This window comes from Rattus norvegicus, chromosome 10 (assembly GCF_021556685.1).
Source record: "Rattus norvegicus strain SHRSP/BbbUtx chromosome 10, alternate assembly SHRSP_T2T, whole genome shotgun sequence".
NCBI classification, from domain to species: Eukaryota; Metazoa; Chordata; class Mammalia; order Rodentia; family Muridae; genus Rattus; species Rattus norvegicus.
In genome coordinates this window covers 89,729,315-89,743,732 of record NC_141543.1, presented here as the reverse complement: position 1 = coordinate 89,743,732, position 14,418 = coordinate 89,729,315, and the positions used below count along the sequence as shown (strand labels likewise).

General features: G+C 46.2%; 1 protein-coding gene across 5 annotated transcripts in view; it reads left to right on the top strand.

The window, feature by feature from the left end:
- Positions 1-14,418, top strand: part of Ikzf3 (IKAROS family zinc finger 3) — a 93,218-nt gene that overhangs the window by 45,267 nt on the left and 33,533 nt on the right.

Here is a 14,418-nt window from a genome sequence, read left to right as displayed (position 1 = left end):
ACTTATAATCTGTTGAAGCAGAAGGATCACTGTGAGTCGAGGCTAGCCTGGGCTGCATAGAGAGTTCCAGGACAGCCAGGACTAAATAGAGAGACCATGCCTCAAAAATAATAAAAAATAAGAATACAAAATTCGACACATAGTTTTTTTTTTTACATGTGGCACCTCATTGCAACAAAAATAAGTGAAATTATTTTTCTCATGTAATTTTAATGAAGAAGCATACACCAAGATGTTTATGGGGTGTAGGTACAGACAATAGAAGGTTACAGCTCATAAGAGCAGAACATTAGGATAAGATTTTATTGCAAAAGCAAACTGGAAATAGAGGTCATGGGGAAATTACACACACATGCACACACACACACACACACACACACACACACACACACACACCAGACAGGGTTTCTCTGTGTAGCCCTGGCTGTTCTGGAACTCACTCTGTAAACCAGGCTGGCCTCCAACTCAGAGATTCACCTGCTTCTGCCTCCTGAGCACTAGAATTAAAGGTGTGCACCACCACCCAGCCTCCCGTTATTATATGACTGTTAATTTATGATGGGATAAATCTCATGACTAATCTAATTCATTAGATACCCTTTTACAGCTATTACTGCATTCATTGTGTGTGGTCAGAAGGTAACTTGCAGAAGCCGACTCTCCTCCCACCACGTGGGCTCTGAGGATTGAACTCAGATCATCAGCCTTGGCCGCAAGCCCCTTTACCCACTGAGCCATCTGACCAGCCTGAATACTTTTTACGAAGATGTAGTAACAGCTCCATCTGTAGCCAATGGACACACGCACCCCTGAATAGCTATGGGTGTGGTCTGTCACAGAATCATAAGTTTACTTAAGAAACAGATATTTTGAAAAAATTTTGTAACCTATTATGTGATTCTCAAAAGTGAACTTTTAAGTGACAACATAGACATATGCAGAGACTCCAGTGTTTAAGACGGAATTGTTTAACAGTTTTAAGAGTAAACTATGATGAAACATTGTAACTGTTAACCCCATACCCTCTTAATGTCTCAGCATATAAGGCAGAAGCATAGGCTTTCCAATTTCTTTTAAGGGCACTGGTGAAAAACTTTGAATACCGAGCCACTGTTTGTACAGAGCACAGTATAGAGACCCCTTCCCTTTAATCCTGAGCTGATTTAAAGGCTGCAGCCTTATACCTCAGAGTTTGAGAATGATCTCTCAGTAGCAAGGTGCATTTCATGCTGATAGCCATGTGTATGTTTTAAGAGGCCCACAGCACACAAACGATTACCAAGATCTGACCGAAGTATGTAAAGTGTTAGGGCTCACTTTTTAAAATTGTTTCTTTTGTGTGTCTGTGTGTGCCTAAGTATGTATGCGTGCAGATGCCCATGAATGGCAGAATGGGGGTGTCAGATCTCTTGGACCGAGGACTACAGGCAATTGTGAGATCCTGATGTAGGTGCTGACAACCTGGTCCTCTGGAAGAGCAGAGAGTGTTCTTAATTATTGGACCATCTCGACAGGGCTCTTGATTTCAATGTTTTTTAATGATATTTTCACGTTGTCAGTCCAACATAAACAATCTTGTTTTCTGCTTAGATAGGGAATAATATATGCTAATTGTGAAAAAAATTACGAGATAGGCCAAGATAGACCCACCCTCTTCCTTCCTTCCTTCCTTCCTCCCCCCCCCCCCCCAGTGTCAGGGATTGAACTCAAGTCCTTGCTCAGGTCTGGTAGGCATTTGACCCCCCGAGCGATGTTCCTAGCCGGGGCCATTTCTCTTCTCCAGTCCCCAAACCAATCCTAGGGCCATCTTTTATTTTTATCTCTTGCTGATCAAGACTGTTAATTTTTCCTGATTTTGATGGAGGGATGTTTTGAGTGCTTTACCCATACAAAAACAACGGATGGAAATTAGGAGAATATTTTTTTAAGAGAATAGTCAACCTCCCTGGACTCTTTTGTTCGGTGGTCTTTTCTAGCATTTAACTGACGGCCCAGCAACAGGTAGACAGAGTATTCCAGTTCAGAGTTTGCAAAATTACATTTAGAAGGGACAGGCTAATTTCTAGGGCTTTGCATTTTTCAAGCATCTCACACGCAGCAGAATGAATAAAGATGTCAGAGTCAGGCCTGAAGGAGGGCCCTGGTAATCCTGCCCTTGGTGGATAACCTTCAAACACCAATAAACAAGATTAACTGGGTTTAACATGTGACCTTTCTCGTTTTGACTGGTAAGCGCAGATGTTTTCTCATTTTGCTGCCTAGTTGAAATCTCCCCTCACTGGCTGTAGTTGGAGCTAGATTTGAGGTGGCCGGGAATGACGGTCTTCAAAACTCTCCTCCTCAGCCAGTGACGCTGTCTAAACAGTAACATATGGGCACCCACAGTTTAATAATTAAAAATAATGTGTGACCTTACCCATAATAAATTTGTTAATTATGTCAACTGAAGAAGTAAAAAATGGGATCGTGACAGATATTTCGCTATTTTTTTTGTTGGTCTGGTGGCATTAAAGACAGTGACAAGATTTGTTAGAGCCAGACTTTCCACACCTGCGCCTGCGGAGGCAGAAATCCCAGCCAAGCCTTTGGTACCCTTTGGTATTCCTCAAGGAAGTGCACAGAAAACACGAAAGGCTTTGATTAGCTTCTCCCAAGTCATTCTAGGCTTGCAGCCATACTTCCTACTCACCAAACCATAGTGACAACTGTGTGGTCCTTTATCACCCTTTATTGCTTGAATCCAAGAACTATCTCTGGCATTTTTATGTGACTCATTCCTTGTTTTTCAGGTCCTTCAGGCTGCACTAGCTTGATTTCTGAGGCCATGCAAAAAAAAAAAAAGATAACTCTATTTCCTTCTTTTGTCGTATGAAAGCCATCATCCCTGAACGTGTGTGAAGACCTCCCTGTGCCCTTCTGCTGCCTCTGATGCCAGGGCTATAACCATTAATTAACAATCATAGTCCATGAAATTATTAGGGAAGCAGAGAGCAAGCGAGTTCAAGAAGCTGCGTGCCCATGGGCTCTGGCACAAGTTAGTAAGAGGTTACATATTTGTCTGGAGTTGATAATAACGTAACTAAACCTAGGAGTGTCCTGTTGACTCTTGGAGTAGAGAGCTTCAGACTGTCCTCCTATTGTCACCGAAAGGGTGGGCTGTGTGGTTTTCAGCCAGGTATACATTTTCCTGAAAGGCGCTCTCCCAGTAGGATTCCATTGCTGACACAGACCATTTTGTTCAGTTCACAAGTCCATAAGCATGATGGCACTTTGAACATTATTATATAGGTTTTATGTAAGCATACGTTTTTGTTTCGAGTATATACTTAGGAGTGGAATTCCAGGGTTGTTTGGTATATTTATGTTTAATTTTATAGGGAACTGCCTATATTGGATACCAATTGATGGGTAAGAAATTACCACAAACCTGGGCCATTTGAAGACAGTGCAAACGGGTTGTCTCAGAAGTATCGATGTAGCGTAGCTGGGTCCTTTGCTTCACAGGCTCTTACAGGATTCTGATGGAGACGCCGGCCTGAACTGTTGTCTGCTCTGAACACTTGGCGAGAGAAGAGACAACCCCAAACTCACTAACGGTCATGGTCAGGAGTCAGTCTTAACAGTTGTTAGACCAAAGGCCAGATGTTTCCCCCTGGAGCTTGGCCAGGCACCAGCTCCAATTCCTGGCCACTTGAGCTAACCTACCAGAGAATCACAAAGCATCAGGATGGGAGGGAAGGCAAGATCCAAGTCACCATCTTATATAACCTAAGCACAGAAATGGCTCCAACCACTTCTGCCAACTTCTGCTCATGGGAGACGAATCATCTAGTCTGGCCCTCAACGAGGGAGAGAAGACTCCAAGGTCGTAGGTGTTAGGAAGCAAAGATCAACGGGAGGCTTTTGAGAGGCTGCTTGCCTCAATGCCAAATGGTTTTCCAAACGGCTACACCATTTTCCATCCCCGCCATCCGTACATGTGAGGATTATGGTTTCCCTGTGTGTGTGTGTGTGTGTGTGTGTGTGTTTTAACTTAATCTTTCCAGTGGGCGTGAAGAGGCATCGTGTAGTCTTAACTGCATTTCTCTAACGGACGATGGTAACTATTGTCATCGGCCCATGGTTCATTTGTACACTCTCTTACGTGGAATATCACCGCGGACATCCTGCGTGCTTTTTAAAAATCTATTTTGATAGCGCAAGCAACTGAACCTAAGGTCTTGTCCAGCCAGGCCAACGCTCTATCACTTGAGTTATATTTGCACCCACTCGTGTGCCTTCAACTGGGCTGTTGGTCTTATTACTGAATCGTGAGACACTCTTGTTTATGAATCAGGACTTTAGTGTCATAGCTAAGAAATCTCTGTCTAAATCAAGGTCGTGCACATACCGCATGCTAACAAGTACACTTGGACTGTGAAGCCCTGTGAGATACAGATGCTATCATTGCCCAGATGAGAAAATTCACAGAAGTCGAATTCTCCTTAAAGTCATAGGCCGGTTAGTGCAAGGCATTGGATTGTAGCTTCAGTCGGAAAAAAAAAAAATAGATTCCATATTGTCATTCTCCTGTGGCTGTCAGTCTCGGCTTTCTTCTTCGAGTATGAACAGTCCACATCGTCTCTTTCAGGCATCACTAGGAATTTCCGTACGACAGAGAGAAGGTGTGGGCTCAGGTTGCCGGGCAGCTTCTGCTCCGGTTTCCTTCTGTGGGGCAGCCTTCCCTCCACAGTCTCTGGTGGAGCAGGGATGTCCTTTGGCTTGCAGCCCCTCCGGTGTGTGACTGGGCAGCTGTTAGGCAGTTGCGTTCCCCCGCTCTCGGGATGAGTGCGTTCCAGTGACAAGATAGCGTATTCCCTGGTGTGCTTTAATGGTACACATTCACCTAGAAGACAGCAGAGCCCTCCTGTTCACTTACGCTCTCGTCTCATTATCTGAATGTCAGGAAGGGAAGGGTGAACGGAAAGGAGGGCTGGAAGTTCAAGTAATACGTTACAGATGGTCAACTTTATACTCCTTCTTTACACGTGTTTTATTTCAATTAATTTAATATTAAGAGAAGAAGAATCTCCGAGACGCTCATCCCCGCCTTCCCTCCCCCTCCCCTGGTAGCTCCTTGTGTGCTTTGGGTCTGATTGCTATAGCTTCCCTTAGAACAATTGATTGGTTTTCCTCTCTGCTAATGCGCTCGCTTTAGGCAAAACTACAATCTGTGCAATTTTTAAAAACACCATCAACCCTAATTTTGTACTTCAGGCAAAGGCAGAGTGATCATTCGTCTTCTTCCCCTCTCACCTCCTTTCCTTGCTGCTTCCTGTTGGCTTGGTGAGCAGACTCCACACCAAGCCCAACAGCCACCATTGAAGGGGCAAGGAGAACAATCGGCAGCTCCTGGGAGCGGAACACGGATGTGCACACCCATAACTCCAGCTCTCAGGAGGCCGCGCATGGCAGCCATGAGTTCTAGGACAGCCTGAGCTACGAAGCAAAGCCCTGCCAAGGGTTGGGAGTGGAGGGTGGTAGAGCTCAGCAGGAGGACAACTTGTCCCATATGTGCAAAACTCCAGGTTGATCCCCCAGCACTCCTAGAATCCCTGCACTGAGGAGGCAGAAGCAGGAGGATTAGAAATTCAAGGTCACCCTGGCCACATAGTCCAAAGCTGGTCTGGGATGGGTAGACCTAGAAGTGGGGAGCTAACGTGGTAGTTTGTTGAGCGTGAAGCAAGTGTAGAAAACCAGGAAGTGGCTAACCGTGTCTTTGGGCTCAGCAGCGAGATATGGTCAGGCAGTCAGCGGCAGTAAGAAGTTGAGTCAGGAGAGACTATAAAATAAAAAAGGAAAAAGTTTGAAAAAACAGAACCCTTCCCTCCTTGGCCTGGTTGTTATCAGTGAATTGGTTCAGGCTACATGAGGCATTCCTCATTCATTCATTCATTCACTCATTCATTCATTTGGTTCCTAGAATAACTGAGTCTACAGGTTCTGGGGCAGCCTTAAAACAATTCCCAGTCCATAAGGGAATAAACGTGTTATCTTTCCCACAACACACTACATACACTAGGAGCTCTGTGTGCTGTGACTGTAGAAGACATTTTGGTTCACCTGTGACCCTGAGTTTGATATGGTGACAATCAGAAGGTTTTTAGCCAATTTAATAATATCTGCATTAACAGCTTTTGAATTGTCCTCGGAATTACATTTTAACATGCTTTAAACTTTTGAAATGAATGTGCTGTGTATGTGTGTGTAGACGTTCATACATGTCTACATGTGTGTTGGAGTGTTCGGGAAGGGTGTGTGTCTGTGTCAGATGTCTTCCTCGATTGCTCTCCACCTTATTCTGCAAGACAGGGTCTCTCAGTGGGACCGGGTACAAGCTCATTAAGCAAGACTGGCTAGCCTCTGAGCTCCCAGGGCTCCTCTTCCCTCCACCACCCCGGTGCCAGGACTAAAGGCACTGCCAGACTACCTGGCTTTTCACTGGGATGCTATGGTCCCAACTTAGCCCTCAGGGCTGTGCAGTAAGCATCTTACCACCAGAACTACCTCCCTAGCCCCTAAGTAAATGCTTAAAAGAAAGAAAGAAAAAGAAAAAGATGGAGACAAAGCAAGGCAAATGCACTCCTGTAAGTCTGGCACTCGGAAGGTGGAGGCAAGACAACCAGGAGTTCAAAGCTAGCCTGGGCTATGTGAGACCCTGTCTCAAAACGAACAAACAACAAACAAAAACAAACAAACAAAAACCTCGCCAATTCCAGCACTCAAGAGGCAGAGGCAGCTGGAGCTCTGTGAGTGTGAGGCTAGCCTGGGCTACATCGTGAATTCCAGGACAGTCAGAGCTACAGGGTGAGATCCTGTCTCAAAAAAAGAGGGAGGGGTCCCCTGGAACTGGAGCGTTGGATGATTGAACCTGGGTCCTCTCCGAGAGCAACAAGTGCTCTAACCACAGGGCCATCTCTCCAGCCTGTATTTTCATTCATTTTTTTTTAAATGCATAGCAGTCACTGCTCAGAAATACAAGTGCCACATAGCATACAGATTAGAACAATAAGCAAAAAAACCTCTGTAAATTTCCTATTGCATTATTTTCTGTATGTGACTGTTTGGCCTGTGTGTATGCATGTGCTCCAGTTTCGTGCCTCGTGCCCTCAGAGGCCAGGAAAGGGCAATTGGGTCTCCTGGAACTTAAGTTGCAGAAGGTTGTGAACCACGACGTGGGTGCTGGGAAGTAAACGCAGGTGCTTTGCAAAGGCAACAGGATGAGGATGGGCTTTAGGATGGGCGGAGCTAAACGATGCTCTGTGGTTCAGGAGAAGCCTTCATGCTCCGGTTGGTCCTTCAGTCCTTCCATTGTTTCCAATGAAGGGCTATGCCTGGCCCCGTGACATTTAAAAAGCGTGGCTAAGTCAGGCTGCTGAAAGCTCGCCTACCCTGGGTACAGAGTATTCCTGATGTTGGACATTGTCCATCTTCCCTCTTTTTTTTTTTTTTTTTTTTTTTGGTTCTTTTTTTCGGAGCTGGGGACCGAACCCAGGGCCTTGCGCTTCCTAGGTAAGCGCTCTACCACTGAGCTAAATCCCCAACCCCCCATCTTCCCTCTTAAATGGAAAGCCAAGAAACGTACCAAAAGCACTGAACGACGTCACTGTCACTAGTATGGGAATGAACTGTGTCGACGGTCAGTAATAAGGCAAAGACTGGTGTCCTCGGTTACATTGGGGGGGGTCTTTTGTAACTTCGGGGGAGAACGCTAATTCTCTTGCAATCGAAGTGGCATGGTTTACCCAGTGTGCAGATTCTTTACGGAGACATTTGAAAGGCCAAGGAGGACTTGCCTTAATGAGCCCCTTACCCAGGCAAATATCTAGCTCAAGAGAGATCGTAGCATCTCGTCCCTTGTAGATTGGGTCACTTTTTTTCCAGGCTTCCTTGACCTTAAAATGGGCAGTTTAAAAATCAATAACCGCCCGCCATCTTGTCTTTAAAGGCATGAAAAGAGAAACCATAACAGATCCTGCAAAACGTTGATCAGAGGTTTAATGTGCATTGAGACTTTAGAGTTTTAGTAGTGAAACACCCAAATCCCTCCTTGTCCTTCTCAAAATATCAGAGGTTCTTTTTTTCTCTTGGATTCCTTCGTACATAAAATGCTGGGCCAGACCACGAGAAGGACCGTCATTCCAGCCTTTACATTCCTGACACAAAGCGCACCCTGGGAAAGATGCGCAGACTTTGCGTTGATGAGGGATCGATCGGTTCTCGTTGCCCGCATGTGTGGACAAGACACCTACGGACCGTGTGTCTCCCGTCTTGCTCTTTCCCTCTGTCAGGCTTCTAAATCCTATTAACAGCTGTCAAAACCTGGTAAACTATCTAGGTGCTTTCACAATTTGTTTAATTGGATAGTTAGAAAATGGCATGCTAGAAAATCTCCCCCCTCCCTTCTCTTAGCCTGGCTGAACATCTGTAGCATTAGGGCCTCATTATCTCTGAATTGGCATAGCAAGTCGGTGCATCATTAAAATGCCACATTAAGATGATTAAACGTCTTTGTTATCCAGTTGACTTTTGCATGTGCCGAGGATTTCATGGTTATGACCCCCCATCCTTGTAAAACACTTGAACGATATCGCCCCTTTCTGTCTTCCCGGTCTAGCGGCCTCTGTCTTGTTTTGTCCCTTCTGCCCATGTCACAGGCAAACTGGGGGCTGTTCTTCTGCCCTTGACCCTTCTTGTTCTGTTTCGAGGTCTCCCAGTCCAGAGTGGAAATTCAGCACCCCCTGTTAATACTCGGATGCTCCTTGAAGCAGCGAGCCACCCGAGGAACCCACGTTGCCTGTGCTGTGTGTCTTTGATGGGGTCTGCTCTCCAGCCGAGCATTTTATGTGCCTGTAAAAACAAACGGAGGCACAGTTGGCTGAGGCTGCTATCGCCCCAGAAGGATTTAGGGGTTGGATCCTTTCCAGGACCCATTGTTTTTGCAGTGTCTCAGGTGAAACCAAAAAATGTCTACTCCAGGAGCTGGAGCCTTTCAAGTGATAAGCATCACCCCAGGAAGTGAAACCATGTGCGTCCGCCCTAGTGAGACAAACCTTTGTTCTCCTCAGCCTTCAAAATTCTCTCTAGGGGGTGTGTGTGCTTGTGCAGGGCGCCATCCTCCTGAGCGGCCTCCAGAACGCAGGCAGCAATGGGAACAATTGTCCCCCAGAGCAGCTCCTTCAGAAAGTTTAGTTTAATCTAATTTCCTATGGGTTAGATTCAATTTAGACATCTTTTCCTCCCTCTGGGAATGTAGAGCAATTAGTTTTATCAGCAGTTTGTGGTTTGCCGTGTTCTTTTCTCCACAAGTTCAATTACGCGAAATTTACTTAGGAAGCCTTTAATATTTTTTTATTATGAAATAGATCACGCAAAAAAGGCAGATCATAATTAAACTTACAGTTGAAAGACTACTAATAAAGCGAGCACCTAGAGACCCATCCCCACCCCCCACCCCCGACTTGAGGAATAAATCTCACAAGTGCATAAGAAGCTTGGTGCTTTTCGAAGAGTCCGTTCAAATTGCCTGAGAAACCTGATCTAATTATCATAAGGTTTGGCATTTACAAAACCAAGTGTGAGATTGCCCCCGTGGCAGACAGTTCATTCACTTTGCAAAAGACTTCAGACTTGGCCTGGGAATGTAACTCAATAAGTAAAGCACCCCCTGCCTAATCGGACCAAGCCTTCAATCCAGCACCCACGGGGTTCGTTCTCTCCAGCGCCTATGCGTACCAGGTGCAGCAGCACTGCCTTTAAACCGTCCTCCGACAATGGGGGCCCTTCTCCCTAATTAGTAGAGCAAGGTGGGACTCCTGAAGTATCCAGGTTTTATTTTATTTTCTTCTTAGTGGGAAATGGGGAGGTAGGGTGCGCTCGGGCTACGGTGTGTCGTGTGAGGTCAGAGGACAGTTTGTAAGAGTCAGATCCTTCCACGGAGGGTTCCAGGAATCAAACTCAGATCATGAAGCTTGCAAGGCAAATGCATTTACCCACTGAGCTGCCTCAGCAGTTCCACAATTTCTGTTTTAAAAAAGCATGCAATCTTGCCAGGCCGTGGTGGTGCAAGCCTTTCAGCCCAGCACTCGAGAGGCAGAGGCAGGTAGAGCTCTGTGAGTTGGAAGCCAGCCTGGTTTAGGAAGAGGTTCCAGGACAGCCAGGAACTGTTGCACAGAGAAAGCATGTCTTAGAAAACAAACAAACAAACAAACAAATATCACATGCAGCCCCTGGTCTTCTGAGGTATTTTTGTTTTGTTATTGTTGTTCTTGTGTTGGCTTGTTTTTGGCTTCGGTCCGAGGTCTCACTATGTAGTCCCAGTTGGCCTTGAGTTTCTCATCCTTCGGTCTCCACCTTCAGAGCCCAGGGACTACTGACCTTAGCACCATTCCTGGCTGGTTTGGTTGTTGTTATTATTTGGGTTTGGTTAAGGGGGGATTTGGGGACTAGAGAGGATGGTTCAGCAATTAAGAGAATGGACTACCCTTCCAGAAGACCTAGGTTTGATTCCCAGCACCCACAAAGTGGCTCACAATTGTTTGTAACTCTAGTTCCAGGAGATCTGGTACCCTCTTCTGGCCTCTGCAGGCACCAGGCATGCAAGTAATACACAAACACGCATGCGTTAAAAACACCCACACGTGTGATATAAAATAATCTGTCTCTTATTTTGTCGTTGTTGTCGAGACACGGTTTCCATAATTATGGCTTATCCTGAGGTTGCTCTGTAGACCAGGCTGACCTCAAATTCACAGAGATCCTCCTGCCTCTACCTCCAAGGGCTGAAATGAAAGGTATTTGCTACCATACCCAGCTACAAGATAAAATGATTTTTAAAAGTTAAAAGAGAGTATGTTTTTCTATTTGATGTTGTTGTTGTTGGTGGTGGTGGTGGTCATGGAGTCTCCTTATATTGCCCACAATATTCTCAGGCATGAGCTCCAGTGGTCCTTCCACCTTAGCCTCCTCAGCAGCCGGGACATCAGGTGTGCACTGTTAAGCCCAGCTCCTCACCTCTTTAAAAGGGGGAGGGGGAAGCGCGTGGATCCCCTGTGGCTAAAGTTATGGCGGCTGTGAGTAGCCCAGTGTGGGCGCTGGGGACAGAACTAAAGTCTTCAGCAAGAGCAATGCGAGCTTTTATCTCTGACACCTTTCTCTAGTGCAGCCCACCTCTGCTCTAGGCAGATACTGGCTAAGCGGAGTGTAGAGTTTTACACACACACACACACACACACACACACACACACACACACACACACACACACACGATTGGGGGGGGTGTCTTCTGCCCTCAGTTAATAATAGCTGTAGGGAATAAGAGAGGGTTTATAAATAGACTAGAGGGATAAAGAATGGGCTATTTCCCAACTTAGGGAATCCAGGAAGCCATGGAGGAGATATCGGCATATTAATTTTGCCTCAGACGATATGTAGGCTTTGGGCCTGTGGCAGTGTTGGGGAAGACTGTGTAGGCGATGGGAATAATAGATAACGAGATCTGAGCACTGAGAGCCAACCCCTCGAGGATAAGCTGGGCCCAGATCCCAAAAAGCCCTTTTAGTTTTGTTCCTGCATTTTGACTTTATTTTGTTGGCAGTAGAGAATATTTCAGAGTTTTGGGAGAGCCATGACATGAGCTGTGCTCTAGTCTTAAGACAAACCATAGAGCACAGGATGGACTGGAAAGGATCCACAGCGTGAAGGCTCCAGGTGGGAGGAGAGGACACGGGGCCTGGAGTAATGGACGTGGGAGGCAGTGCGTGAGCATCTTTGAATGTGTGGCCCAACCGAGAAAAACAGTGGATGACGGGAGGTTTGCAGCTTGAGTAACGGGGAAGAAAGACTTTGACTTTAGAGGATTTGGGAAGAGGATTGGCAAGGAGGAAAGAAAGCATCACATCTGGAACTGTATCCATCGGGGATTAATCCTATGAGGCCTTGGTTGGAGCCTTAACAGATGAAATTGACACAGAGAAGTATTGGGGGGGGGGACCAGAGGGTTAGCCACAGAACTTAGGAGGTAAGTGTGGTGAAAGAAACAATCGGAAAAGAGGTCCCATGTCATTGAAGAAACAGGAGCACAGAAAGAGGAACGAGAGACAGTGGCCTGTGTTCAACGCCGTGCTTACAAACAGTAGACTGTTACAGGGGACTGAGTCAATTACTGATGCCAGATTCCAGAGGATTTTGAGGAACTAAGAGGCAGGAAGTGTAAATCCAATGAGAAAGCCATTAGGAGAGAGGATGAGCTTAGGTTCTTTGTGACGTGATGCTCACCGACTGCAGCGAACACACAAAACAGTTGTTTGCCCCTAGATGATTTGAAGCCTGAAGGACTAAGTAGGTGTGATGTCTCCCTGTCACAGAGTCCAGAGTTGGAGACCGGAAGGGGAGTGCCTGGCCCTCCTGGGAATAAATCAGTTCGTAGTTGAAGCTTACTAGTTTGATTGTGGATACACTTCTCATTGCTTTCTAGAGGAATTAGTAGAATGCCTGTGTTCTCTGGCTCCAACAAATCTTCCTCCCAAAATATGGAGTGAATCTCTTCATTAGGGAGTCCGGTGGCTTTCCCAGTTTGAAATCAGTGGCCGGTGTTTGGAGGCTGAGGGCTAAGCCCAGTAGCCTCTCAGGAATCCCGTCTGTACCTTTGGGTCTCTCCCGTATTTTGAGTCTGCACCTCTGTTTGCCTTTCCATGGTAAACCATAAAGTTGGTGAACCCCAGTAACTTTATTAGTTACATTACACTGTAGCTCTGGGTGTCCTGAATTCACTCCATACCTCGGGCTGGCCTTGAACTCAAAGATCCACCTGCCTCTGCCTCCCAAGGGCTGGCACTAAAGGTGGGGGGCACCACTGCCTGCCCACGTTTTCTCACCAAAGTGGAAAGGATTCTTTTTCTGCTGGCCCTTTCAATCTGCTGGTCTTTTTGGTTCTCAGTAGGAGACGTTTTTCCGTTGAGGTTCTTTTAAACGCCCACATGCAAACTGAAGTGCACTCAAGCTTTGGTGGGATGTCACCCACAGCTGGGACAACAGAGGCAAAGAGGGGGACACCAGCCTTGGGTTCACACTTCTCCTAAATAGTGATAAAAGAAAAAATAACATTCAAGGAAACTGCTTCCATACGAAAGCAGGCAGGATCCAGGCAGAGAGGCAGACAGACAAACACACAGAGGAGAGAGAGAGAGAGAGAGAGAGAGAGAGAGAGAGAATGAAAGAGAGAAAGAAAGAAAGAAGAAAGAAAGAAGGGAGAGAGAGAATGAAAGAGAGAAAGAAAGAAAGAAGAAAGAAAGAAAGAAGGGAGAGAGAGAGAATGAAAGAGAGAAAGAAAGAAGAAAGAAAGAAGGGAGAGAGAGAGAGAGAGAGAGAGAGAGAGAGAGAATGAAAGAGAGAAAGAAAGAAAGAAGAAAGAAAGAAAGAAGGGAGAGAGAGAATGAAAGAGAGAAAGAAAGAAGAAAGAAAGAAGGGAGAGAGAGAGAGAGAGAGAGAGAGAGAGAGAGAGAGAGAGAGAGATCAGGCAGGCAGGCAGGCAAGTTCCCTGTAAGACAGGAATCAATTCCTGTCTAACCAAGCTGCATCGGGAGGCAGTGTGGCCTATGTTGAGCTTTCTCTGCAGCCGTCCCTGGTTGCAGCCAAGCGGTTGTGAACCACGGCCCGTGACGAGCAGTGAAACAGTGTGGCCCTGCCGATGGTGGTTAGGCCTTGTCTTGCTCTATTAAGCAAACACAGTTAATATAGATGAAAGGTAACCCTGATAGAAGTGAAAATTGAAACCGGGGTGGAAGGTAGCAAGCCCCGTGCAGCTGCTGGGGCACTTCCTCCTGTGGTAACGGGATCAACACTTCTGATATGTTTTGGAAGGGATGTAGTTTTTTAAAAATATCGTGGGTTTTTTTTTTTTTTCACAGTGTTTTGGGTTTTTACCCAGTGAAAGAAGGGTGTGGAATGGAGTTGTTAAACAGATACCTAGGCTTTTCTCTGTGGGTGTATGGGGTCCAACTCAACTACCTGATGTTTAAGTTTAGCTTTTTTTTAATTCATTTTCTACATGTATGAATGTTTTGACTGGTAGTGTGTTTGTGACCACCTGCGTTCCTGTGGAAGTTAAAGGAGGGCTTCAGAGCCCTTGGAGCTGGTGTTGTGGGCGGTTGTGAACCTCCATGTGGGCGCTGGGAACCAAACCCAGGTCCTCTGCCAGAGCAGCGAGCTCTCATAACTGCTGAGCCATCGCTCCAGCCGGAGCACAGCACCCTCGTCACAGCCGTGCCAGGAACTGCTTGTGTAAAATTAGGGAAGTGGATGGCTTGTCTCTGCTTCACATTTCCTGTCTCAGAAGGAGAAAAGGGGGAGAGGTAGCCAATCTCTAAATTCTTTTGCTCT